At 44.7% G+C, this 27,336-nt stretch overlaps 2 protein-coding genes across 2 annotated transcripts in view; one reads left to right on the top strand and one right to left on the bottom strand.

Moving 5' to 3' along the window:
• The window catches only part of LOC144161564 (uncharacterized), a 365,076-nt gene that overhangs the window by 160,481 nt on the left and 177,259 nt on the right, over window positions 1-27,336 (bottom strand). The window lies entirely within an intron of this gene.
• LOC144162169 (uncharacterized) overlaps window positions 1-27,336 on the top strand; it is a 159,434-nt gene that overhangs the window by 82,650 nt on the left and 49,448 nt on the right. The window lies entirely within an intron of this gene.

Raw genomic sequence — 27,336 nt, 5'->3', positions numbered from 1 at the left:
TGATCGCTTAATGCTTCTAAGTGCACGAGCTGCAGTAGTTGTGGGATACAAGGATGAACCGGATTCCGTGATACCCCTCGGCACCACAACCATTACTGACCCGTCGCGACGGACGAATACAGACAGGTATGTGCCCTGTTTTTATGGCGGATAATAATACTTCAATATTAGTAGCAGTAACGCCTATGCCAGTTGGATGGTATCGCGAATGGAAAGCTGTTCGCGTGAGCTCGCAGATCTGACTAAAAAGATATGAGCGTCAATGCGTGGTGTGTAGGGTATTTGTTTCCAAGCTCGGAGCACTTTGATGGCGTTTTACGAAGTCGGCATCGCGCAGCGGGATTTCCCAGGAGTGAGCTAGTGTAAGAGTCCCTGCCGTAATCACTTCATCGGAAATGAAGCGAGCACACTCCTACTTCCTTTAGCTCCCTTTCTCTTCCGCTTGCAATGTTCACAAAACGTAGCCACTGGCTTCGCCAAGGTTCGATGTTGGGCTGGTTATGAAAGATGTCGTCACCGGCAAAGATGTCGCACTTCCTCGACAATTTTCCTGTACTAAGTGGGCATTTCTGGACGTAGCAGCGAAATTACATTGTGAAGTATTTGAAGAAACTGAGGAATTGTAAACAGGAAACGTGCTCGTAACGACACCAGTAAGCCAACACCATTCCAAAATTTCTTCGACGAGACGCACTATCTCGTCGCTGCTTGCTGTTCCTAACTCCCCTCGTTTCTATTTTTACCTTTGCTGGTTCGCGATATGACGCTAACATCGTGTCAAGGGATTAAGATACCAAGAAAGATCGTGGCTGTGCGTGCTGGAATGGTTCATTAGCCCAGGAGAGCCTCGAACCTGAAAATTCATCTGCGCGACGGCGAGATGTCCAGCTCGGCCGGCGGTAGTTTATTGTGCATTGGCGTACAACTTTGCGTGTTTGTTCGAAACTTAAACTATTTACTCCACCATTCTTCGTGTCATAAAGGGAATGTTTTGTATGTTTAGGGGCACATAGTTCACTATGGACACTCTTAAGCTCTGCCTAACTTGCATTTGCTTTTTCCGGCTCCGCCTATTCTGAGCATTCTAGTATGACATCATAGGTTCTGTTGTGGGAAGGGGGCTGGAGCGTCGCACGGGCATTTCATTTTTTCCGAATATGTAGTTTTTTTCAGTGAAGTTTGCGTTAAAAGTGGTTACACTACGGTTTTAAAGAGGAAATCTTTCGACTGAACCAAACATTTGTTTCCCTTCATGGCTTCTTTAAGGAATAAATGCTTGAAATTCCCAGGAAAGATTGTCTTACTGCTGTTGTCGGTGTCTGTCCAGACTGCAGTGAAAAGAAATCGACGAAATAAATAAATCAACAAAATCTCGGGCATCAGTAGTACGACAAAACATGCCAAGAAGAAAGTTTCCACAAAATCTCAAACAATTATTTGCCCTCTCTTGTACTCTGATTTCGGTGCATTTACAAAAGGCGTAAATACAGATATATATGGCTTTTTACAAATTGAATGTTTTCAGCAGAAAATGACCTAGAATGGTTAGAAAAATGGCTTACAAATGTTATTGTGGTGGCACTCCAGACTTATTTTTGTAAGAAGAAAATTCGACAAAAAATATATACGAACAAAATTGAGGGTGTCGGTAGGCAAGACTTAATCTCTGAAAGAAAAATTGCCATAAAATCCGAGTAGATTTTTCTTCTCTCTGTTGTATTCTCAGGTACGCGCGTCTAGAAAAAGCAGAAATTCGTTCATTATGGGTATTTCACGTTTTAAATAATAAAGAAAAATGCTTTAAATTCCCAGGAAAAGTTGTGTTACTGCTATTGACGGGGGCGCTCTAGACTGAAGTGAAAGGAAACAGATTGACCAAAGAATTTCTTGAATGAAATGTCAGGCATCAGTAAGAGGAAGTTTCCATTAAATTCGAGCAAATTTTTCATCTCTCTGTTGTAGACACAGGTACGCAGATCTCCTAAAAGCAGAAATGCATTCAATATGGGTGTTCCCAAATTAAAATATCAGGAAAAAATGCTTTAAATGAGCAGAAAAAATTGTCTTACTGCTGTTGTTGGTGTCTCTCCAGACTGCAGTGAAAAGAAAACAAATCGACGAAATTAATAAATGAACGAAATGTCTGCAATCAGTCGGTGCAACCAAATCTGCTATGAGAAAAGTTTTCATAAAAATGGAACAAATGTTATGGCTCTGTGTTGCAGGCTCAGGTACGCGCGTTTCCGAAAAGCAGAAATGCATTCATTTCTGGTGTTCCCACGTTTTAAATATTAAACAAAAAATGCTCTAAATGCCGATGAAAAATTGTCACTGCGGTTGTCGGTGGCTTTCGAGACTGCAGTGAAAAGGAAACAAATTGGCGAGATAATTTTCTGAACAAAATTTCAGGAATCGATGATGATGATAATTGGGTTTTATTGGCGCAAGGCCGACTATGGGCACAGAGCGCCAGAAAGAAGTTACTGAATTGTGATGAGACCGTAAATACTAGAACATGTGACTAAAAGACAATAAAGTGATGCAAAACAAGACAATGGAGATGGCTGGTGTATAGGGCCAGGATGATTACACCTGATATGACAAGAGCTGCAGAAAGTTCACCTCAGCTAAAAACTTAAAAACACGCTGAATAGAAAACATTGGTTCGTCGGCTAAAAAATATGATGGGTGCAAAGGAATGTGTCGTCTGTATAATTCAGGGAAATGTTTGTGTCGTGTTGTGTCAAGTGCTCTGCATGTGATTAGTATGTGGACTACGGATAGGCCCTTTCCACACCTGCTACACGTGGGTCCCGAAGTTCCAGTGAACAGGTGGGAGTGCGTCGCAAGTGTGTGGCCTATCCGCTGCCTAGCCAGGGCGACTTCAGTGTATCTGTTGTGTGAGTCAGTTATGTAGCGTCCCAGTTGTGGTTTTATTACGTGTAGTTTGTTGTCTGTTTGTTGACTCTAGTGTAGTTGCCATGTTTTACGAAGCTGTCGTCTGATGTGTGTCTTTAGGTCGGTGTAAGGTACTGTTGTTATGCCAACTGTGGTCATGAGAGCAGCAGAACAAGCCATTTGATCAGCGGTCTCATTGCCAGGGGTCCCCCAGTGACCTGGTACCCAGCATATAGTTATTTCTAAATCTGAAGCATATGCAGTCATTATGACCTTTAAAAGAACATTGATTACATAGTATTTTGACGACCGTCCTGATGACAATGCCTGCACAACGCTTAGAGAATCTGTGTAGACGATGGACTTTGGAATCTTATGTTCGAGGATGTGATTTGACACGAGCAAAATGCCATACGCTTCTGCCGTGTAAATACTGCTGTGAAAATTCATCGTTTTGATAACTCTAAAATTTGGTCCGTGCGCTGCACAAGAGACAGTAAAATTAGTTTTGGACGCGTCGCTATAGAATTCTGCACACCTGTACTTGTCCTGCAGGAACAGGAAGTGCTGCAGAATTGCATTCCTGGGTACCCTATTTTTTTCTACACGAGTGTATGACAGGTCGCATGTTACAGGACGAAGATGCCATGGTGCGATGAAATTATGAATGGGTGTCTTGTGCGTGTCTGAAAGGGGGACATTGAGTGCAGAAGCCTCCTCCCTAACTCTGAGAGAGAACGGCAAGGGAATTGATGGCCTGTTTAAAAAGAGTTGTAAATTCAATGTATCGTTCATGATGGGATTAAAAGGATGGTTGGTCAGAGACACGATCTTGGATGCATACAACAGGTCAAAATACTCCCGCTGATGACCTAGGCACCATTTGTCGCACTCGACATAAAGACTTTCAACAGGGCTAGTGCGGAATGCGCCACATGAGAGGCGAAGGCCAAGATGCAGCGCTGGGTCGAGCATTTTCAGTGCTCTGTTTGTAGCCGACCCATACACGACACTGCCGTAGTCGAGCCGAGACCCCACCAACGCTGTGTACAGGCGCAGCAGGAGTTTTTTGTCAGCCCCATAAGATTGATGTGAGAGAACCTTAAGAATATTCATTGTTTTTAGGCATTTGCATTTGAGCTGTTTTATATGAGGAATGAACGTAAGTTTTTCATCGAATAAAATGCCTAAAAACTTGTGCTCCTTGTTCACAGGAATTGGCACATTCGTAAGAGTGATGTCTGGGTCTGGGTGGACCCCACGCTACCTGGAGAATACAACACAAGAGCTCTTTCCGGGATTAATTTTAAAACCATTCTTGCATGCCCACCCGGCAAGTTTCTTTACACCAAGCTGGACTTGACGTTCACAGATTGACATATTGCATGATTTGTAGGATATCTGGACGTCATCTACATACATGGAATAAGAGGTCGTAGGTGGCAGTGCCTTACCCAGAGAGTTCATTTTTACTATGAAGAGGGTGCAGCTCAACACTCCACCTTGTGGCACGCCATTTTCTTGCACGTGAACCTTTGAGAGTGCACCACCGACTCTTACTCGGAACGTTCTGTCTGATAAGTAACTGACAAGAGCGTTCAACATGTGACCTGAAACACCGAAAGACTTCAGGTCACTGAGGATCCCGTAGCGCCAAGCGGTGTCGTAGGCCTTGTCAAGGTCGAAAAACACAGTTACACAATACTGTTTATGCACGAAGGCATCCTTAATATAAGATTCAAGAGCTACGAGTTGATCATTCGTGGATCGCCCCGCCCTGAAGCCTGCCTGGCAGCTCTCGAGAAGACCATTGTACTCAAGGAAGTACACGAGCCTGCGATTTATCATCTTTTCGAAGAGCTTGCACAGGCAGCTCGTCAGGGCAATAGGACGGTAACTTGAGGCGGACGACGGGTCCTTTCCCTCCTTCAGGAAAGCTACAACTATAGCGTCCTTCCAAGAGTTTGGAATGTGCCCCGAAAGCCAAATCTTGTTATATAGGTGTAAGAGCGTTAGAAGAGTGTCTGCGTGCAGGTGTTGTATCATTGTGTATGTGATGTTGTCTGGGCCTGGAGCTGAGGGTTTACACGTGCTCAAACTGGCCCTCAGCTCATGCAGTGAAAACTCTGAGTTATAAGAAGATGTTGACCTCTTGTTATCTAGTATAGGCTTCTTTTCGGCCATTTGTTTGTGTTTCATGGAAGTGTTTCTGTAGTGTGCTGAAATAGAAACGTGTTGGAAGTGTTGTGCGAGTGTGTCAGCCTGGTCTTCGAGTGTGTCCCCTGTTGTGCTGACCAGAGGCAGGCTGTGTGTTTGTTGTCCTTTGAGTTTACGTATTCTCGTCCATACTTTCCGTGTGTCTGTGTAGGAGTTTATTGATGTTATGAAGGAACACCAACTCTCTCGTTTTGCCTCATGACGCACACGTTTTCCTAACGCCTTGGCCCGTTTGAACAACAGGAGGTTTCCCGACGTGGGGTACCGACGAAGCACACCCCAGGCCTTGTTCTGGGCCTCTCGCGCCCGCCTGCAGTCCTCATTCCACCACGGCCTCGGCTGGTTGCGCGGGGCACCAGAGGCGTGGGGAATGGACTTTTCGGCGGTGGCGAGGATGTGCGCCGTGAGCAGTTGGGTAGCTTCTTCAACGTGTAGGTGTCCTATGAATGTGTGCTGTAGTTCGGATGTCTCTGTAAATGTATTCCAGTTAGCTCTTGCTTCATTAAACCTTTTATGGGAAGATGGACTGCTCGGGCCTGTACCTATATACGTTAATGAAGTGGGGAAATGGTCACTACCATATGGGTCCGTGCCCACACCCCACTCAAGACATAGAAAGAGAATTGCAGAGCCAATAGCCAGGTCAAGATGTGAGTATGTGCTGTGACCTATGGTATGGTATGTAGGCTGTTTAGTGTCGAAAAGGCATGCTCCAGAGGATGTAAGAAACCTCTCTATCAGGCGACCTCGGGCATCCGTACGAGAAGAGCCCCAAAGAGAATTGTGAGCATTAAGGTCGCCTGTTAGAATGTATGGTTCGGGCAGCTGGTCAACCAGCGCCTCGAAGTCAGAGCTCAAAAGTTTAACACCAGGAGGAATGTATATGGAGCATACCGTTATCAACCTATTAAATATTATAAGCGTATTGCTACAGCCTCAAGGATAGTGTTTAAAGTGACAGGGTGGCATGCTAAGTATTTCCGGACGAATATGGCCACACCGCCAGAAGAGTGTGTGCAGCCATCCATGTCTTTCCTGCATATCAGGTAACTATTCAAGAAATTTGTATATTTAGAATTCAAATGTGTTTCCCGAACACACATTACACTTGGCTGATTGGTATGCAGTATCTCATACACGTTGACAAGATTATTCAGAAGGCCTCTGCAGTTCCATTGTAGTATGTTATCTCTTCCCATTATGAAGTGTCCGGAGCTACTGGACTGTGTTGTTTATGTGTCGTCTTTCGGGGCTGTGACTCTCGTCTTTTTTGGCTTGTCGGGAGGCTTTGGCGTCGGGACGCGTTCCTTGCGGTGCACCGTAGACAAGAACGGACCGACGTCCATTTCATCCTCGGATGTCCTCGGAGCGCCCGAGGGATCAGGCTCCTTGGACCGCGAACCTTTTGGGGCGCGCTTTTCCTTGCCCGCAACCACCGAGGGATTCAGGAACGCCTCGAATGGCACAGGCGGTGCGGTGGGGGTGGCAGCTGCCGCTGGCTCCCCCATGTCCATCTCCTCTACGCCCTCGCCTGTGGTTTGGGACGCTGGAGTGGAAGTGGAGGATGCAGCATCGCTTCCACCAGACGTGGTTGCCCCCACAGCCGCTGCTGGCTCAGCGAGTGGTGCGGAGGCGGGTTGGGCTGCCTGAGGCAACCCAGGGGGGGGGGGGGGGCGGGTGCGGGACCAAGTCCGACTCGCGGTACTGGGTCCCCGCAGAAACCAGACGCCGCTCCGCCCCCCGGCGAGCTGCGTCGGCGTACCTCCCCAGAGGGAAAGCGGCGAACCTCTTCCGCGCCTCTGGGAAGGTGATGTTTTCAGTGACCTTGGTGTTATTGATTTTCTTTTCTAATTGAAACTTTTCACAGCTGCGGGACTATGCTGCGTGCGGCTCCTGAGAGTTTGCACAAGTGAAGGTAGTAGAGTCACAGTTTTCAGTAGGGTGGTCATGTGCGGCGCATTTCGCGCAGGTCGTTTTGCCGCGACAAGAAGCTGTAGTGTGTCCGAATCGCTAGCACTTGTAGCAGCGGCGCGGGCTACGTATGTACGGACGTACACCACACCTAATGAAGCCAGCATTGATGTGCTCAGGAAGTTTTGATTTGTTGAATGTCAAGATTATATGCTTTGTGGGGAGTTCCTTATTGTCTCGTCTGATGGTGATATGCCTCACTGCAGTTACACCCTGATCTTTCAGGCCTTCCAACAGATCAGCTTCGGTCTCATTCAACAAATCGGTCTCCGAGATCACACCCTGAGAGCTGTTGAGGCTACGATGGGGAGTGACTCTGATGGCCAGATATGCCATGCAGGTTTGCGACAGGAGGTTAGTGGCTTGTTGCTGCGTCTTGAAATGAACTAGGACTTCACCGGTACGGAGTTTCTTACCATTGAACGATTTTCCGAGGATGCCTTCCAGGAACTTAGGGATCAAGAATACGGACATGGAAGAAACAGGGTTTGTTTTGTCAACTGCCTCGATAACCAAGAATCGAGGATAGTTGTCAGGTTTCGAAATATGGATTGTTGGAAGGGATGGAAAGGAAACTTCGGTGCGGCCCCTTTTCGGGGGCCGATCACGTCTGGGGGGGGGGTTTGATTTATCCCTATGGCATAGGAAAAAGAAGGGAGACGGGGGTACTTTCTTCTTTTACCTTACCCAGGTAGTCAAAGAGGTCCCGGAGCTCCCTGCCTGGTAGACAGGCAGGGAGCCCATCCGCCGGAGCTTGACCTGGGCTCCGACGGCCACCGTTCGTGGTTTCTAACCCTCCACCTATAAACACATCGCCACGGTTGGATCCAGCTTATGTTTGGGGGCTCGGGGTCCGCGGTATCGCCAGTACCGTCACCAAGATTGCTCAAGGTGCCCCATGCGGGGAAATTTCAGGAATCAGTAGGTATGACTGAATCTGATAGGAGGAAATTTGCCATAAAATCTGAGAACATTTTTCGGCTCTCTAATGTAAACTCAGGTACGCGCGTCTTCGAAAAGGAGAAATGTGTTCATTATCGGTAATTTCAACTTAAAAAAAATAAAGGAGCCATGAAGACAAAACAAGTTTTTTTTATTCGAAAGATTTGGTGTTTCATCGTACCCCAAGCTCTTTACCGGAACAAAACGATGCTTTATTCACTGAGAAATGAGGCACTTTAAGCTAATTGTTTAAATATCCAGGTAAATTGTACATTTTGTAACGTTAACAATGGTGTCATATGAGCTGATACATAAAACAGATACTTAGTATGTCCAAACAGTATGGCAACCACACGCGGGAATCAAACAAGAACCAGAACTCGTGCCGAAACAGAGACGGCGGCCGTTTATAATTACCAGTAAAACGTTGTACACCCGCAGCACTACTCTAGTAATCGCCAGATCCAGAAAAGAAAGCTGTCGCCGAGCAGCTGGGTCTTGCATTTAAGAACCTCATACCACTCGATCACTCAATGCTTCTAAGTGCACAAGCGGCAGTAGTTGTGGGATACAAGGATGGACGGGATTCCGTGATACCCACAACATACGAACGCCCAGCCGTCGGCACCACAACCATGACAGCCCCATCACGATGGACGAATACAGACAGGTAATTATGTGCCAAATTTTTGTTGCGGATAACAATATTTCAATATCAGTAGCAGTAACGCGTATGCCATTTGGATGGTGTCGCGAATAGAAAGCCGTTCGCGCGAGCTCACAGTTCCGACCAGAAAGATGCGAGCGTCAATGATTTTTTAAATGCTTAGTATTTCTTAGGCTCGCTATGTCACTCGTCGATGTTGTCGGCGCCGTCCACATGCTCACTGCGCATGCGAGTCGCGTCAAGGCGCATGTGCGCGTCTCTCCCCCGTACCCTCCTAGCTCTCAACAACAGGTTCGGCGGTGCGGGAGGAGCGCGTGTACCCCGCGCCCTCTGTCGCTCTCAACAACACCGGCGGCGTTGCGGGGGGAGCGCGTCTGTCCGCACATTCTTTGATGCTACCCGTTCGCTGCGTCGCGCTCAACAGTAATGGCGGCAGGGCGTGTACACGTGATAACGGCGTGGTGGTGTCGTGGAAAGTTCGCGCGCTTGTGTGCGGAAGTGTGCGTATGGGCGTCTCTCCCGCGTACTCCTCTCCCTCGAACGCGGGCGGTGTGTATATATAAGCGGCGGAGCGCACGTTCGGAATTCAGTCAAGGGCGTCTAAGCTTGGCTTTCGCTTGACTTGACGCTTTGCTTGACGGCACCAAGCAATAAAGACAGACTTTATCTTTACACTCCTTGCCTTCGCTTATCCTTCATTCAATAAATAAGTATAATAAAGACAAAATAACAATTTAGCATTCCCAAACCACACCCAATTACGCAACATTCACGTGATACTCTCACCACTCTGCGACGCATTTACTCGAGTTCCCCCCGTGGGAAGACGCGGGCGGGTTTTTTCAAGCTCAGAGCACTTTGATGGCGTTTGACGAAGTCTGCCTCGAGCGGCGGGATTTTCCAGGAGTTAGCTAGCGCAAGGGTCCCTGTCGTAATCACTTCTTCGGAAAGGAAGCGAGCACACTCGTACTTCCTTTAGCTCCCCTTCTCTTCCGTTAGCAATGTTCACAAAACGTAGCCACTTGCTTCGCCGAGGTTCGACTTTGGGCTGGTTATGAGAGATGTCGTCACCGGCGGAGATGTCGCACTTCCTCGACCATTTTCCGGTACTACATGGTCATTTCTGGACGCTGCAACGAAATTTTATTGTGAAGTAATCTAATCAAAGAAACTAAGGTTTTCAGTTGTTGAAAACAGGAAACGAGCTCGTAACGACATCAGCAAGCGAACATCATTCCAATATTTCTGCGACGAGTGGCACTATCTCGTCGCTGCTTGCTGTTCCTTACTCCCCTCGTTTCAATTTTTACCTTTTCTGATTGGCGATATAAGGTAAACATCGTGTGAAGGGTATGAGACACCAAGCAAGATCGTGGCTGTGCGTGCTGGAACGGTTCAGTGGCCCCGGTGAGCCTCGAACCCGAAAATTCTTCTGCGCGACAGCAAGATGTTCAGCTCGGCCGGCGGTAGTTTATTATGCATTGGCGTACAGCTTTGCATGTTCGTTCAGAACTTCAACTATTTACTCCACCATTCTTAGTGTCATAAAGGGAATGTGTAGTATGTTTAACGGGCACATAGTTCACTATGCACACTTAAGCCCTGCCTAACTTGCATTTGCTTTTTCCGGCCTCCGCCAATTCAGAGCATTCTAGTACGACATCATAGGTTCTGTTTTGGGAAGTGGCCTGGAGCGTCTCATGGACATTTCATTTTTTTCTAATAGGTAGCTTATTTGAGCGAAGTTTGCGTTAAAAGTGGTGTCACTACGGTTCTAAAGCGGCAATCTTTCGAATGAACCAAAGTTTTGTTTCTCTTCATGGCTTCTTTAAGGAATAAATGCTTTAAATGCCAAGGAAAAATTGTCTTACTGCTGTTGTCGGAGTCTGTCCAGACTGTAGTAAAAAGAAATGGACGAAATAAATAAATGAACAAAATCTCGGCAATCAGTAGATACGACAGAATTTGCCGAAAGAAAAGTTGCCATTAAATTTGAGTAAATTTTTATTCTCTATGTTGTTGACACAGGTACGCACATCTCCGAAAAGCAGAAATGCATTCAATATGGGTGTTCCTAAAAAAAATATTAAGAAAATATGCTTCGAATGATCAGCAAAAATTGTCTTACTGCTGTTGTCGGTGTCTCTCCAGACTGCAGTCAAAAGAAAACACATCGACAAAATTAATAAATGAACAAAATCTCGAGCATCAGTCGGTACGACCAAATCTGCTATGAGAAAAGTTTCCATAAAATTTCAGCAAATTTTTTGGCTCTCTCTTGTAGACTCAGGTACGCGCGGGTCCGAAAAGAAGAAATTCGTTCATTTCTGGTGTTCTCATGTTACAAATATTCAGCAAAAAGGCTTTAAATGCCCAGACAATATTGTCACTGCTGTTGGGGGTTGCTCTAGAGACTTCAGGGGAAAAAAAACAAATTGAGATACTTTTATGAACGAAATTTCAGGCATCAGTAGGTATGAATAAATCTGCTAAGAGGAAAGTTGCCATAAAATTCGAGCAAACGTTTCCGCTCTACGTTGTAGACTCAGGTACGCGTGTCTCCGAAAACAAGAAATGCTCAATATGGGTGTTCCCAAATTAAAAATATTTAGAAAAAAAATGATTGAAATGATCAGCAAAAATTGTCTTACTGCTGTTGTAGGTGTCTCTCCAGACTGCAGCGAAAAGGAAACAAATCGACATATCAAATAAATGAACGGAATCTCGGGCATCGTTAGGAAAGACTGAATCTACTAAGAGGAAAGTTTCCATAAAATACCAGGCAATTATTCTCTCTTTCTTGTACACTCAATTCGGTGCATTTAGAAAAGGTTTGAATGCATTTATATATGGCTGTTCACAAATTAAAACTTCTCCGCAGAAAATGCTTTGGAATGTATAGAATAATGGCTTACAGGTGTTATTGTCGTTGGCTCTCCAGACTTCGATTATTAGAAAAAAGAATCGACAATAGGTAGGGCTTCAGTAGGCAAGACTAAATCTCAAGAAATGTTGCCATAAAATCTGTGAAAGTAATTTTTTTCCCTGTAGTAAACTCACGTACGCGCTTCTGCGAAAAGTAGAAATTCGTACATAATGGTTGTTCCCACTTTTTAAATATTATACGAAAATTGCTTTAAATGCCCAGGAACAAATGTGACTGCTGTTGTAGGTGGCTCTCCAGACTGCAGTAAAAAAACAAATTGACGAGATAATTTTATGAACAAAATGTCAGGCATTAATAGGTATGACTAAATATTCTAAGAGGAAAGTTGCCATAAATTCCGAGCAAATTATTCTTCTGTCGGTTGTACCCTCAGGTACGCACTTCTACGAAAAGCAGAAATGCGTTCGTAATTGGGTGTGCTCGCATTATAAATATTAAGGAATAAACGCTTTAAATGACAGGAAAATTGTCCTACTGGTGTTTTCGGTATCGCACCAGACTGCAGTGAAAAGAAGACAAATTGGCAAAATAGATTCATGAACGAAATGTCGTTCATTAGTAGGTATTACTAAATTTGCTAGAGAAAAGTTGCCATAAAATTCGAGCAAATTTTTTGGCTCTCCATTGTAGACTCAGGTACACGCGGCTCCGAAAAGCAGAAATGCGTCATTTTGGGTGTTTTTACATTATAAATAGTAAGGAATAAATGTTTAAATGCCAGGAAATATTGTCTTACTGCTGTTGTTGGTGTCTCTCCAGACTGCAGTGAAACGAAAACAAATCAACGAAATTAATAAATGAACGAAATCTTTAGCCCCAGTCGGTACGACCAAATCTGCTATGAGAAAAGTTTCCATAAAAATGGAGGAAATTTTTTGCCTCTCTGTTGTAGACTCAGGTACCGGCGGCACCGAAGAGCAGAAAAGCGTTCATTTCTGGTGTTCCCATGTTATAAATATTGCACAAAAAATGCTCTAAATCCCCAGGAAAAATTGCCACTGCTGTTGTCGGTGGCTCTCGAGACTGCAGTGAAAAGGAAACAAATTGACGAGATAATTTTGTCAACAAAATTTCAGGAATCAGTAGGTATGACTAAATCTGCTAAGACGAAAGTTGCCATTAAATCCGAGCAAATGTTTCGGCTCTCTAATGTAGACTCAGGTACGCGCGTCTCCGAAAAGCAGAAATGTGTTCATTATGGGTAATTCCAAATTAAAAAAAAAGGCCATGAAGACCAAACAAGTTTTTTTTATTCGAAAGTATAAGTGTTTCATCGTACCCCAAGCTCTTTACCGGAAGCAAATGATGATTTATTCACTGAGAATTGAGGCACTTTAGGCTAACTGTTTAAATCTCCAGCAAAATGATACATTTTGTAACGTTAACAATCGTGTCATATGAGCTGACACATAAAAGAGATACTGAGTTTGCCCACACGGTATAGCCCCCACACGCGGGAATCAAACAGCAACCGGAACTCGTGCCGAAACAGAGACGGCGGCCATTTATAATTACCAGTAAAACCTATTACACCCGCAGCCCTAGTCATGTAATCGCCTCATCCAGACAACAAAGCTTTCGCCGAGCAGCTGGGTCTTGCATTTAAGAACCTCACACCACTCGATCGCTCAATGCTTCTAAGTGCACGAGGGGCAGTTGTTGTGGGATAGATGGATGGAGCGGATTCCATGATAACCACAACATACGAACGCCCAGCTGTCGGCACCACAACCATGACAGCCCCGCCCGACGGACGAATACAGACAGGTAAGTATGTGCTAAATATTTATTGCGGATAACAATATTTGAATATCAGTAACAGTAACGCGTATGCCTGTTGGATGGTGTCGTGAATGGAAAGCCAATCGCGCGAGCTCGCAGTTCCCACCAGAAAGATGCCAGCGTCAATGCGTGATGTGTAGAGTATTTTTTAAAATGCGGAGCATTTCTTAGGCTCGCGATGTCACTCGTCGATGTTGTCGACGCCGTCCACACGCTCACTGCGCATGCGAGTCGCGTCAAGGCGCATGTGCGCGTCTCTCCCCCGTACCCTCCTAGCTCTCAACAACAGATGCGGCGGTGCGGGAGGAGCGCGTGTACCCCGTGCCCTCTGTCGCTCTCAACAACACCGGCGGCGTTGCGGGGGGAGCGCGTCTGTGCGCGCATGCGTCGTAGCTACCCGTGCGTTGCGTCGCGCTCAACAGTAACGGCGGCAGGGCGTTACACGTGATAACGGCGTGGTGGTGTCGTGGAAAGTTCGCGCGCTTGTGTGCGAAAGTGTGCGTATGGGCGTCTCTCCCCCGTACTCCTCTCCCTCGAAGGCGGGCGGTGTGTATATATAAGCGGCGGAGCGCACGTTCGGAATTCAGTCAAGGGGTCTAAGCTTGGCTTTCGCTTGACTTGACGCTTTGCTTGACGGCACCAAGCAATAAAGACAGACTTTATCTTTACACTCCTTGCCTTCGCTTCTCCTTCATTCAATAAATAAGAATAATAAAGACGAAATAACAATTCAGTATTCCCAAACCACACCCAATTACGTAACATTCACGTGATACTCTCACCACTCTGCGACGCATTTACTCGAGTTCCCCCCGTGGGAAGATGCGGGCGGGTTTTTTCAAGCTCAGAGCACTTTGATGGCGTTTGACGATGTCTGCCTCGAGCGGCGGGATTTCCCAGGAGTCAGCTAGCGTAAGGGCCCCTGTCGTAATCACTTCTTTGGAAAGGAAGCGAGCACACTCGTACTTCCTTTAGCTCCCCTTCTCTTCCGTTAGCAATGTTCACAAAACGTAGCCACTTGCTTCGCCGAGGTTCGACTTTGGGCTAGTAATAAAGGATGTCGTCAACGGCAGAGATGTCGCACTGCCTCCACAATTTGCCCGTACTACATGGTCATTTCTGGACGTAGCAACAAAATTTCATTTTGAAGTAATCAAAGGAACTGAACTTTTCAGTGGTTGAAAACAGGAAACGAGCTCGTAACGACACCAGCAAGCCAACACCATTCCGAAATTTCTGCGACGAGTGGCACTATCTCGTCGCTGCTTTCTGTTCCTTACTCCCCTCGTTTCTATTTTTACCTTTGCTGGTTGGCGGTATGACGCTAACATCGTGTCAAGGGATTAAGATACCAAGCAAGATCGTGGCTGTGCGTGCAGAAATGGTTCATTGGCCCTGGTGAGCCTCGAACCCGAAAATTCTTCTCCGCGACAGCAAGATGTCCAGCTCGGCCGGGGGTAGTTTATTATGCATTGGCGTACAGCTTTGCGTGTTCGTTCAGAACTTCAAATATTTACTCCACCATTCTTAGTGTCATAAAGGGAATGTGTAGTATGTTTAACGGGCACATAGTTCACTATGCACACTTAAGCCCTGCCTAACTTGCATTTGCTTTTTCCGGCCTCCGCCAATTCAGAGCATTCTAGTATGACATCATAGGTTCTGTTTTGGGAAGTGGCCTGGAGCGTCGCATGGTCATTTCATTTTTTTCTAATAGGTAGCTTATTTGAGCGAAGTTTGCGTTAAAAGTGGTGTCACTACGGTTCTAAAGCGGCAATCTTTCGAATGAACCAAAGTTTTGTTTCTCTTCATGGCTTCTTTAAGGAATAAATGCTTTAAATGCCAAGGAAAAATTGTCTTACTGCTGTTGTAGGAGTCTGTCCAGACTGCAGTAAAAAGAAATGGACGAAATAAATAAATGAACAAAATCTCGGCAATCAGTAGATACGACAGAATCTGCCGAAAGAAAAGTTGCCATTAAATTTGAGTAAATTTTTATTCTCTATGTTGTTGACACAGGTACGCACATCTCCGAAAAGCAGAAATGCATTCAATAAGGGTGTTCCTAAAAAAAATATTAAGAAAATATGCTTCAAATGATCAGCAAAAATTGTCTTACTGCTGTTGTCGGTGTCTCTCCAGACTGCAGTGAAAAGAAAACACATCGACAAAATTAATAAATGAACAAAATCTCGAGCATCAGTCGGTACGACCAAATCTGCTATGAGAAAAGTTTCCATAAAATTTGAGCAAATTTTTTGGCTCTCTCTTGTAGACTCAGGTACGCGCGGGTGCGAAAAGAAGAAATTCGTTCATATCTGGTGTTCCCATGTTACAAATATTCAGCAAAAAGGCTCTAAATGCCCAGACAATATTGTCACTGCTGTTGGCGGTTGCTCTAGAGACTTCAGGAAAAAAAAAACAAATTGAGATACTTTTATGAACGAAATTTCAGGCATCAGTAGGTATGAATAAATCTGCTACGAGGAAAGTTGCCATAAAATTCGAGCAAACGTTTCGGCTTTACGTTGTAGACTCAGGTACGCGTGTCTCCGAAAACAAGAAATGCTCAATATGGGTGTTCCCAAATTAAAAATATTTAGAAAAAAATGATTGAAATGATCAGCAAAAGTTGTCTTACTGCTGTTGTAGGTGTCTCTCCAGACTGCAGCGAAAAGGAAACAAATCGACATATCAAATAAATGAACGGAATCTCGGGCATCGTTAGGAAAGACTGAATCTACTAAGAGGAAAGTTTCCATAAAATACCAGGCAATTATTCTCTCTTTCTTGTACTCTCAATTCGGTGCATTTAGAAAAGGTTTAAATGCAATTATATATGGCTGTTCACAAATTAAAACTTCTCAGCAGAAAATGCTTTGGAATGTACAGAATAATGGCTTACAGGTGTTATTGTCGTTGGCTCTCCAGACTTCGATTATTAGAAAAAAGATTCGACAATAGGTAGGGCTTCAGTAGGCAAGACTAAATCTCAAGAAATGTTGCCATAAAATCTGTGAAAGTAATTTTTTTCCCTGTAGTAAACTCACGTACGCGCTTCTGCGAAAAGTAGAAATTCGTACATAATGGATGTTCCCACTTTTTAAATATTATACAAAAATTGCTTTAAATGCCCAGGAACAAATGTGCCTGCTGTTGTTGGTGGCTCTCCAGACTGCAGTAAAAAAACAAATTGACGAGATAATTTTATGAACAAAATGTCAGGCATTAATAGGTATGACTAAATATTCTAAGAGGAAAGTTGCCATAAATTCCGAGCAACTTATTCTTCTGTCGGTTGTACCCTCAGGTACGCACTTCTACGAAAAGCAGAAATTCGTTCGTAATTGGGTGTGCTCGCAATATAAATATTAAGGAATATACGGTTTAAATGACAGAAAAATTGTCCTACTGGTGTTTTCGGTATCGCACCAGACTGCAGTGAAAAGGAGACAAATTGACAAAATAGATTCATGAACGAAATGTCGTTCATTAGTAGGTATTACAAAATTTGCTAGAGAAAAGTTGCCATAAAATTCGAGCAACTTTTTTGGCTCTCCGTTGTAGACTCAGGTACGCGCGGCTCCGAAAAGCAGAAATGCGTTCATTTTGGGTGTTTTTGCATTATAAATATTAAGAAATAAATGTTTAAATGCCAGGAAATATTGCCTTACTGCTGTTGTTGGTGTCTCTCCAGACTGCAGTGAAACGAAAACAAATCAACGAAATTAATAAATGAACGAAATCTTTGGCACCAGTCGGTACGACCAAATGTGCTATGAGAAAAGTTTCCATAAAATTGGAGGAAATTTTTTGCCTCTCTGTTGTAGACTCAGGTACCGGCGGCACCGAAGAGCAGAAAAGCGTTCATTTCTGGTGTGGCGACGTTATAAATATTGCACTAAAAGTGCTCTAAATCCCGAGGAAAAATTGTCACTGCGGTTGTCGGTGGCTCTCGAGACTGCGGTGAAAAGGATACAAATTGACGAGATAATTTTGTGAACAAAATTTCAGGAATCAGTAGGTATGACTAAGTCTGCTAAGACGAAAGTTGCCATAAAATCCGAGCAAATGTTTCGGATCTCTAATGTAGACTCAGGTACGCGCGTCTCCGAAAAGCAGAAATGTGTTCATTATGGGTAATTCCAAATTAAAAAAAAAGCCATGAAGACCAAACAAGTTTTTTTTATTCGAAAGTATAAGTGTTTCATTGTACCCCAAGCTCTTTACCAGAAGCAAATGATGATTTATTCACTGAGAATTGAGGCACTTTAGGCTAATTGTTTAAATCTCCAGCAAAATGGTACATTTTGTAACGTTAACAATCGTGTCATATGAGCTGACACATAAAAGAGATACTGAGTTTGCCCACACCGTATAGCACCCACACGCGGGAATCAAACAGCAACCGGAACTCGTGCCGAAACAGAGACGGCGGCCATTTATAATTACCAGTAAAACCTATTACACCCGCAGCCCTAGTCATGTAATCGCCTCATCCAGACAACAAAGCTATCGCCGAGCAGCTGCGTCTTGCATTTAGGAACCTCACACCACTCGATCGCTCAATGCTTCTAAGTGCACGAGGGGCAGTTGTTGTGGGATAGATGGATGGAGCGGATTCCGTGATAACCACAACATACGAACGCCCAGCCGTCGGCACCACAACCATGACAGCCCCGTCCCGACGGACAAATACAGACAGGTAAGTATGTGCTAAATATTTATTGCGGATAACAATATTTCAATATCAGTAACAGTAACGCGTATGCCTGTTGGATGGTGTCGTGAATGGAAAGCCATTCGCGCGAGCTCGCAGTTCCGATCAGAAAGATGCCAGCGTCAATGCGTGATGTGTAGAGTATTTTTTAAAATGCGGAGCATTTCCTAGGCTCGCGATGTCACTCGTCGATGTTGTCGGCGCCGTCCACACGCTCACTGCGCATGCGCGTCGCGTCGAGGCGCAGGTGCGCGTCTCTCCCCCGTACCCTCCTCGCTCTCAACAACCGGTGCCGCGTAGCGGGAGGAGCGCGTGTACCCCGTGTGCTCCGTCGCTCTTAACAACAGCTGCGGCGGTGCGGGGGGAGCGCGTCTGTGCGCGCATGCGTCGTAGCTACCCGTGCGTTGCGTCGCGCTCAACAGTAACGGCGGCAGGGCGTTACACGTGATAACGGCGTGGTGGGTGCGTGGAATGTTCGGGCGCTTGTGTACGCAAATATGTGCATGCTAGTTTCTCCCCCGTACTCCTCTCCCTCGAACGCGGGCGGTGCGTATATAAGCGGCGGAGTGCGCGTTCGGAATTCAGTCAAGGGCGTCTTCTTGGCTTTCACTTGACTTGACGCTTTGCTTGACGCACCAAGCAAAAAGACAGCCTTTACTTTACACTCCTTGCCTTCGCTTCTCCTTCATTCAATAAATAAGAAGAATAAAGACGAAATAACAATTTAGCATTCCGAAACCATACCCAATTACGCAACATTCACGCGATACCCCAACCACTCTGCGACGCATTTACTCGAGTTCCCCCCGTGGGAAGATGTGGGTGCGTTTTTCCAAGCTCAGAGCACTTTGATGGCGTTTGACGAAGTCGGCGTCGAGCGGCGGGATTTCCCAGGAGTGAGCTAGCGTAAGGGTCCCTGTCATAATCACTTCACCCGAAATGAAGCCAGCGCACTCGTACTTCCTTTAAGTCCCCTTCTGTTCCGTGTGCAATGTTCACAAAACATAGCCACTTGCTTCGCCGAGGTTCGACGTTGGGCTGGTTATGAAAGATGTCGTCACCGGCGGAGATGTCGCACTTCCTCGACAATTTTCCCGTACTACATGGTCATTTCTGGACGCAGCAACGAAATTTTATTGCGAAGTAATCAAAGAAACTAAGGTTTTCAGTTGTTGAAAACAGGAAACGAGCTCGTAACTACATCAGCAAGCGAACACCATTCCAATATTTCTGCGATGAGTGGCACTATCTCGTCGCTGCTTGCTGTTCCTTACTCCCCTCGTTTCAATTTTTACCTTTTCTGATTGGCGATATAAGGTCAACCTCGTGGGAAAGGTATGAGACACCAAGCAAGATCGTGGCTGTGCCTGCTGGAACGGTTCATTGGCCCCGGTGAGCCCCGAACCCGAAAATGCGTCTGCGCGACGGCCAGATGTCCAGCTCGGCCGGCGGTAGTTTATTCCGCATTGGCTACAGCTTTGCGTGTTCGTTCGGAACTTCAACTATTTACTCCACCATTCTTTGTGTCATAAGGGAATGTGTAGTATGCTTAACTATGCACACTTAAGCCCTGCCTAACTTGCATGTGCTTTTTCCGGCCTCCGCAAATTCAGAGCATTCTAGTATGACATCATAGGTTCTTTTGTGGGAAGTGGGCTGGAGCGTCGCATGGTCATTTCATTTTTTTCTAATATGTAGCTTATTTGAGCGAAATTTGCGTTAAAAGTGGTGTCACTACGGTTCTAAAGCGGCAAACTTTCGAATGAACCAAAGTTTTGTTTCCCTTCATGGCTTCTTTAAGGAATAAATGTTTTAAATTCCCAGGAAAAATTGTCTTACTGCTGTTGTCGGTGTCTGTCCAGACTGAAGTGAAAAAAATGGACGAAATAAATTTTTGAACAAAATCTCGGCAATCAGTAGGTACGACAAAATCTGCCAAAAGGAAAGTTGCCATAAAATTTGAGCACATTTTTTGCTCTCTGTTGTAGACACAGGTACGCACATCTCCGAAAAGCAGAAATGCATTCAATGCTGGTGTTCTGAAATTTAAAATATTAAGAAAATATGCTTGAAATGATCAGCAAATATTGCCTTACTGCTGTTGTCGGTGTCTCTCCAGACTGCAGTGAAAAGAAAACAAATTGACGGAATTAATAAATGAAAGAAATCTCGGGCATCAGTCGGTACGACCAAATCTGTTATGAGAAAAGTTTCCATAAAATGCGGCCAAATTTTTTGGCTCTCTCTTGTAGACTCAGGTACGCGCGGGTCCGAAAAGCTGAAATGCGTTCATTTCTCGTGTTCCCACGTTATAAATACTCCACAAAGCATGTTCTAAATGCCCAGAAAATATTGTCACTGCTCCTGTCGGTGGCTCTAGAGGCTGCAGTGAAAAAAAAAAACAAATTGACAAGACAATTTAATGAATGAAATTTCAGGTATCAGTAGGTTTGAATAAACCTCTGCTAAGAAGAAAGTTGCCATAAAATTCGAGCAAATTTTTCATCTCTCTGTTGTAGACACAGGTACGCGCGTCTCCAAAAAGCAGAAATGCATTCAATATGGGTGTTCCCAAATTAAAAATATTGAGGAAAAAATGCTTTAAATGATCTGCAAAAATTGCCTTACTGCTGTTGTCGGTGTCTCTCCAGACTTCAGTGAAAAGCAAACAAATAGCCGAAATTCATAAATGAACGAAATCTCGGGAACCAGTCGGTATTACCAAATCTGCTATTAGAAAAGTTTCCATAAAATTCGAGCAAATTTTTTTGCTCTCTGTTGTCGACTCATGTACGCGCTGGTCCAAAAGGAGAAATGCGTTGATTTGTGGTGTTCCCACGTTATATATATTCAACAAGAAACTGCTGTGAATGCCCAGCAAAAATTGTCACTGCTGTTATCGGTGGCTCTAGAGACTGCAGTGAAAAGAAAACAACTTGACGAGATAATTTTATGAACAAAATTCCAGGCATCAGTAGGTATGAATAAATCTGCTATGAGGAAAGTTGCCATAAAATTCCAGCAACATTTAAATGCAGAGCACTTCTTAGCCTCGCCTCTTCCTGCGTCGGATGGCGTCCACAGCTCCGCGTCCGCAGCAGGTGCGCCTCTCCTGCTCCCCTCCTCGCTCTCAACAGCAGCTGGCACGCGCATGCGTCGTAGTCAGCCCGCTCGCTCAGTCACGGTCTCGGCGTAACAGGTGCGTGATAGCAGCGCGGTGGGGCGTGGAAGGGCGCGCGCTGCTTGCGCATGCGCGCTCAACCCCCGTACTGCCCTCCCTGTACTGCGCGCGCTGCAAATATAAAGCAGCCAGCGGTCGCTCGTGCTTCAGTCACTGCGTTGCTCCTTCCTTCCTTGGTTGACGCTCGCTCCACACTAACGCGACTTTACTCTCCTCTCTCTACCCCAAACCAACACCAACGCAACTACGACCCAACTACCCACACTAACACGACTTTACGCGGCGTTAACGACCCCCAATGCTCTGCATTTACTCGTGTTCCCCTCGCGGGAAGGCGCGGGAATTTTTTTCTGCTCTCCGTTTTAGACCCAGATACGCGCGTCTCCGAAAAGGAGAAATGCATTCAATATGGGTGTTCCCAAATTATAAATATTTATTAAAAAATGCGTTAAATGATAAGCAAAAATTATCTTACTGCTGTTGTCGGTGTCTCTCCAGACTGCAGTGAAAAAAAAAACAAATAGACATAATAAATAAATGAACAAAATCTCGGGCATCAGTAGGTAAGACAGAATCTGCCAAGAGAAAAGTTTCCATAAAATCCCAGGCAATTATTCACTCTTTTTGTACTCTCAATTCGGAGCATTTAGAATAGGTGTAAACGCATTTATATCTGGCTGTTCACAAATTAAAACTTTTTAGCAGAAAATGCTTTGGAGTGGTCAGAATAATTGCCTATCGGTGGCTCTCCAGACTTCAAATTTTATAAAAAGTATTCGACAATACGTAGGGCTTCAATAGGCAAGACTAAATCTCTTAAGAAAAGTTGCCATAAAATCCAAGTAAGTAATTTTTCTCGATGTAGTACACTCAGGTACGCACGTGTGCGAAAAGTAGAAATTCGTACATAATAGATATACCCACATTTTAAATTATTAAGAATAATTGCTCTAAATGCCCAGGAAAAATTTTCACTGCTGTTGTCGGTGGCTCTCCAGGCTGCAGTAAAAAAAAACTAATTGACGAGGTAATGTCATGAACGAAATGTCAGACATTAGTAGGTATGACTAAATGTGCCAAGATGATCGTTGCCACAACATCCGAGCAAATGATTCTTCTCTAGGTTCTACCGTTAGGTATGCACTTCTACAAAAAGCAGAAATGCGTTCATTATGGGTGTCCTCGCGTTATAAATATTAAGGAATAAGCGCTTTAAATGACTGGAAAAATTGTCCTACTGGTGTTTATGGTATCGCACCAGACTGCAGTAAAAAAAATATTGATGAAATATTTCTTGAATAATTTCATGTCGTCTATATGTAGGTATGACTAAATTTGCTAGAGTAAAGTTGCCATAAAATTCGAGCCACTTTTTGGCTCTTCGTTTTAGATTCAGGTACCGGATGCTCCGAAAAGCAGAAATGCGTTCATTTTGGGTGTTTTTACATTGTAATATTAAAAAAAATGCTTTAAATGCCAGGAAAAATTGTCTTACTGCTGTTGTGGGTGTCTCTCCAGACTGCAGTGAAAAGAAAACAAATCGACGAAATAATTAAAAGAACGAAATCTCGGGCAACAGTCGGTACGACCAAATCTCCTATCAGAAAAGTTTCCATAAAATTGGAGCAATTTTTTTGGCTCTGTGTTGTAGACTCATGTACGCGCGGCTTCGAAAAGCAGAAATGCGTTCGTTTCTGGTGTTCGAAATTATAAAATATTAGCAAAAAATGCCCCAAATATCGAGGAAAATTTGTCACGGCTGTTGTCTTTGGCTCTGCAGACTGCGGGGAAAAGAAAACAAATTGACGAGATAATTTTGTGAAAAAAATTTCAGGCATTAGTTGGTATTACCAAATCTGCTATTAGGAAAGTTTCCATAAAATCCGAGAAAATTTTTCGGCTCTCCAATGTAGACTCAGGTACGCGCGTCTCCGAAAAGCAGGAATGTGTTCATTATGTATGTTTACAAATTAAAAAAAATAAAGGAGGCATGAAGACAGAAGTTGGTTTTATTCGAAAGTTTACGTGTTTCATAGTACCCCAAGTTCTTCAGCGGACGCAAACGATGCTTTATTGAGAAATGAGGCACTTTAAGCCAAATCTTTAAATCTCCAGCTAAACTGTACATTTTTAATGTGAAAAATGGTGTCATATGAGCTGATACGTGAAACAGATGCTTATTATGTCCACTCCATATACCACCCACACGCGGGAATCAAACAGGAACCGGAACTCGTGCCGAAACAGAGACGGCGGCCATTTAGAATTACCAGTAAAACCTAGTACACCCGCAGCCCTTGTCATGGAATCCCCTGGTCCGGACAACAAAGCTATCGCCAAGCAGCTGGTCTTGCATTTAACAACCTCACACCTCTCGATCGCTCAAAGCATCTAAGTGCACGAGCGGCAGTAGTTGTGGGAAACAGGCATGGACCAGATTCCGTGATACGCACAACATAAAACCGCCCAGCCATCGGCACCACAACCCTGACAGCCACGTCGTGACTGACGAATACAGACAGGTAAGTATGTGCAATATTTTTATTGCGGATAATAATATTTCAATATCAGTAGCAGTAATGCGTATGCCAGTTGGATGGAGTCGCGAATGGAAAGCCCTTCGCGCGAGCTCGCAGTTCCGACCAGAAAGATCCGAGGGTCAATGCGTGGTGTGTAGAGTATTTTTTTCCAAGCTCAGAACACTTTGATGGCATTTGACGTAGTCGACTTCGAGCGGAGGGATTTCCCAGGAGTGAGCTAGCGTAAGGGTCCCTGTCGTAATCACTTCGTCGCAAATGAAGGGAGCAAACTCGTACTTCCTTTGGCTCCCCTTCTCTTCCGTTTGCAATGTTCACAAAACGTTGCCACTTGCTTCGCCGAGTTTCGACTTTGGGCTGGTTATGAAAGATGTCGTCACCGGCAGAGATGTCGCACTTCCTCGACAATTTGCCCGTACTACATGGGCATTTCAGGACACAGCAACAAAATTTCATTGTATATATTCGACGAAACTGAAGTTTTCAGTGGTTGTAAGCAGGAAACAAGCTCGTAACGACACCAGCAAGGCAACACCATTCCGAAATTTCTGCGACGAGTGGCACTATCTCGTCGCTGCTTGCTGTTCCTTACCCCCCTCGTTTCTATTTTTACCTTTGCTGGTTGGCTGTATGACGCCAACCTCGTGTCAAGGGAATAAGATACCAAGCAAGATCGTGGCAGTGCATGCTGGAATGGTTTATTGGCCCCAGTTAGCCTCAAACTCGAAAATTCTTCTGCGGGACAGCAAGATGTCCAGCTCGGCCGGTGGTAGTTTATTTCGCATTGGCTACAGCTTTGCGTGTTCGTTCGGAACTTCAACTATTTACTCCACCATTCTTTGTGTCATAAAGGGAATGTGTAGTATGTTGAAGGGGCCCATAGGTCAATATGGACACTCTTAAGCCCTGTCAAACTTGCATTTGCTTTTTCCGGCTAGGCCAATTCAGAGCATTCCAGTTCTGTCATCATAGGTTCTGTTGTGGGAAGGGGGCTGGAGCGTCGCCCCGGTCATTTCATTTTTTACGAATATGTAGTTTTTTTCAGTGAAGTTTGCGTTAAAAGTGGTGTCACTACGGTTTTAAAGAGGCCATCTTTCGAATGAACCAAACTTTTGTTTCCCTTCATAGCTTCTTCAAGAAATAAATGCTTTAGATACCCAGGAAAAATTCTCTCAGTGCTGTTGTCGGTGTCTGTCCAGACTGCAGTAAAAAGAAATCGACGAAATAAATAAATGAACAAAATCTTGGGCATCAGTAGTATGACAAAATCTGCCAAGAGGAAAGTTTCCATAAAATCACAGACAAATATTTGCTCTCTCTTCTACTCTCAATTCGGTGCATTTAAAAAAGGCGTAAAAACAGATATATAAAGCTTTTCGCAAATTAAAAGTTTTCAGCAGAAACTGACCTAGAATGGTTAGAAAAATTGCTTATAAGGGTTATTGTGGTGGCTCTCCAGACATTTTTTTGTAAGAAAAAAATTCGTCAAAAAATATATACGAACAGAATTGAGGGCGTCAGTAGGCAAGACGTAATCTCTTAAAGAAAAGTCGCCATAAAATCAGAGTAAATTTTCCTTCTCTCTGTTGTATACTCAGGTACCCGCGTCTAGAAAAAGCACAAATTCGTTAATTATCAGTATTTCAGGTTTGAAATAACAAACAAAAAATGCTTTAAATTCCCAGGACAAATTGTCTTTCTGCTGTTGACTAGGCGCTCAAGACTGCAGTTAAAAGAAAACAAATTGACGAAATAATTTTATGATCGAAATGTCAGGCATCAGTAGGCATGATCTATTCTGCTAAGAGGAAAGTTACCATGAAATTCGAGCAAATCGTTAATCTCTCTGTTGTAGACACGGGTATGCACATCTCCGAAAAGCACAAATGGATTCAATACGGGTGTTCCCAAATTAAAAATATTCAGGAAAAAATGCTTTAAATGATCAGCAAAAAATGTCTTCCTGCTGTTGTCGGTGTCTCTCTAGACTGCAGTGAAAAGAAAACAAATCGACGAATTTAATAAATTGTCACAGGACATATACCTGGGCAATACTCCATAGCGAATCTGAAAAGACCAGCGACGACGACGAGGAAGAAAGTGCTGGTGGACCCTGCGCTGGCTCTAATGGCCGCCATGTATACATAGATCGTTCTATCATGTAATACGTCGCTTCATCTTCAACCATGGTTCGAGTCACTTGCTCTGCCGCCACGTTACATTTGGTGGAGTGTGCGGGTTCGTAATCCCCCTCCTGGCCCCAGCTTCGCACCTTTTCGGCATCGGCGGACTCATCGAGGGCGCGTGAACCACGTCGGGCAGCCCCAGCCCCGCCGCAACGCGCACTCGGCGACGTCCCCCCTCCCCCCGCCCCGTGTCCTCAGCCCGTGACGAGCCGATCCATTGCCGCCAAGACCCGACGTGTGACCAGACGATGACGACGTGTCCCCAGCCCCGTGGTCCGACGTGGTTACAAGCCCTCACTGGTTCATCGTTGCTTTCCGGACGTCGCTGCTGCAAGACATTGCTCACCAAATCCATCACTTACATCCGTGTTGGCAAGAGCTTCTTCACTGTATCTTCTCACTACATCGTTCATCTTCACCGGGCTGATCATGCTCCTGCGGTTTCGACCAGGATAGTCGCCTTCAAGGAGAGGATTATGTTACCCGATCAAAGATGAGACGACGGCAGCGTCATGTAGCGTGACGCACGAGCAGCTGCCACGGCGAGGAAGCTGCGTGGGCCACACTGTTTGGTTTGCATTTTGCCGCATTGCTCATCGGCATCAAAATCCCCATCACGCCTCAGCTTCGACCGGTACGGTCGCCCTCGACCGGGGGGTAATGTCACAGGACGTATACCTGGGCAATACTCCATAGCAAATCTGAAAAGACCAGCGACGACGACGATGAAGAAAGTGCTGGTGGACCCTGCGCTGGCTCTCTAATAGCCGCCATGTAACTACTGTACATAGATCGTTCTATCATTTAATACGTCGCTTCATCTTCAACCATGGTTCGAGTCATTTGCTCTGCCACCACGTTACAAAATAAACGAAATCTCGGGCATCAGTCGGTACTACCATGTCTGGTATGAGAAAAGTTTACATAACATTCGAGCAAATTTTTTGGCTCTCTGTTGTGGACTCAGGTACGCGCGGGTTGAAAAGAAGAAATGCGTTTATATCTGGTGTTCCCACGTCGTATATATTCAACAAAAAAATGCTGTGAATGCACAGGAAAAATTGTCACTGCTGTTGTCGGTGGCTCTAGAGACTGCAGTGAAAAGAAAACAACTTGACGAGATAATTTTATGAACGAAATTCCAGGCACCAGTAGGTATGAATAAATCTTCTAAGAGGAAAGTTTCCATAAAATTCGAGCAAATTTTTCGGCGCTCCGTTGTAGACCCAGGTAGGCGATCTCCGAAAAAAATTAATGCATTCAATATGGGTGTTCCCAAGTTATAAAT

The sequence above is a fragment of the Haemaphysalis longicornis genome, unplaced genomic scaffold (genome assembly GCF_048455015.1).
Source record: "Haemaphysalis longicornis isolate Haplotype H1 unplaced genomic scaffold, Haemaphysalis longicornis Haplotype H1 scaffold_12, whole genome shotgun sequence".
Lineage (NCBI taxonomy): Eukaryota > Metazoa > Arthropoda > Arachnida > Ixodida > Ixodidae > Haemaphysalis > Haemaphysalis longicornis.
This window is presented reverse-complemented; position numbering and strand designations above follow the sequence as displayed.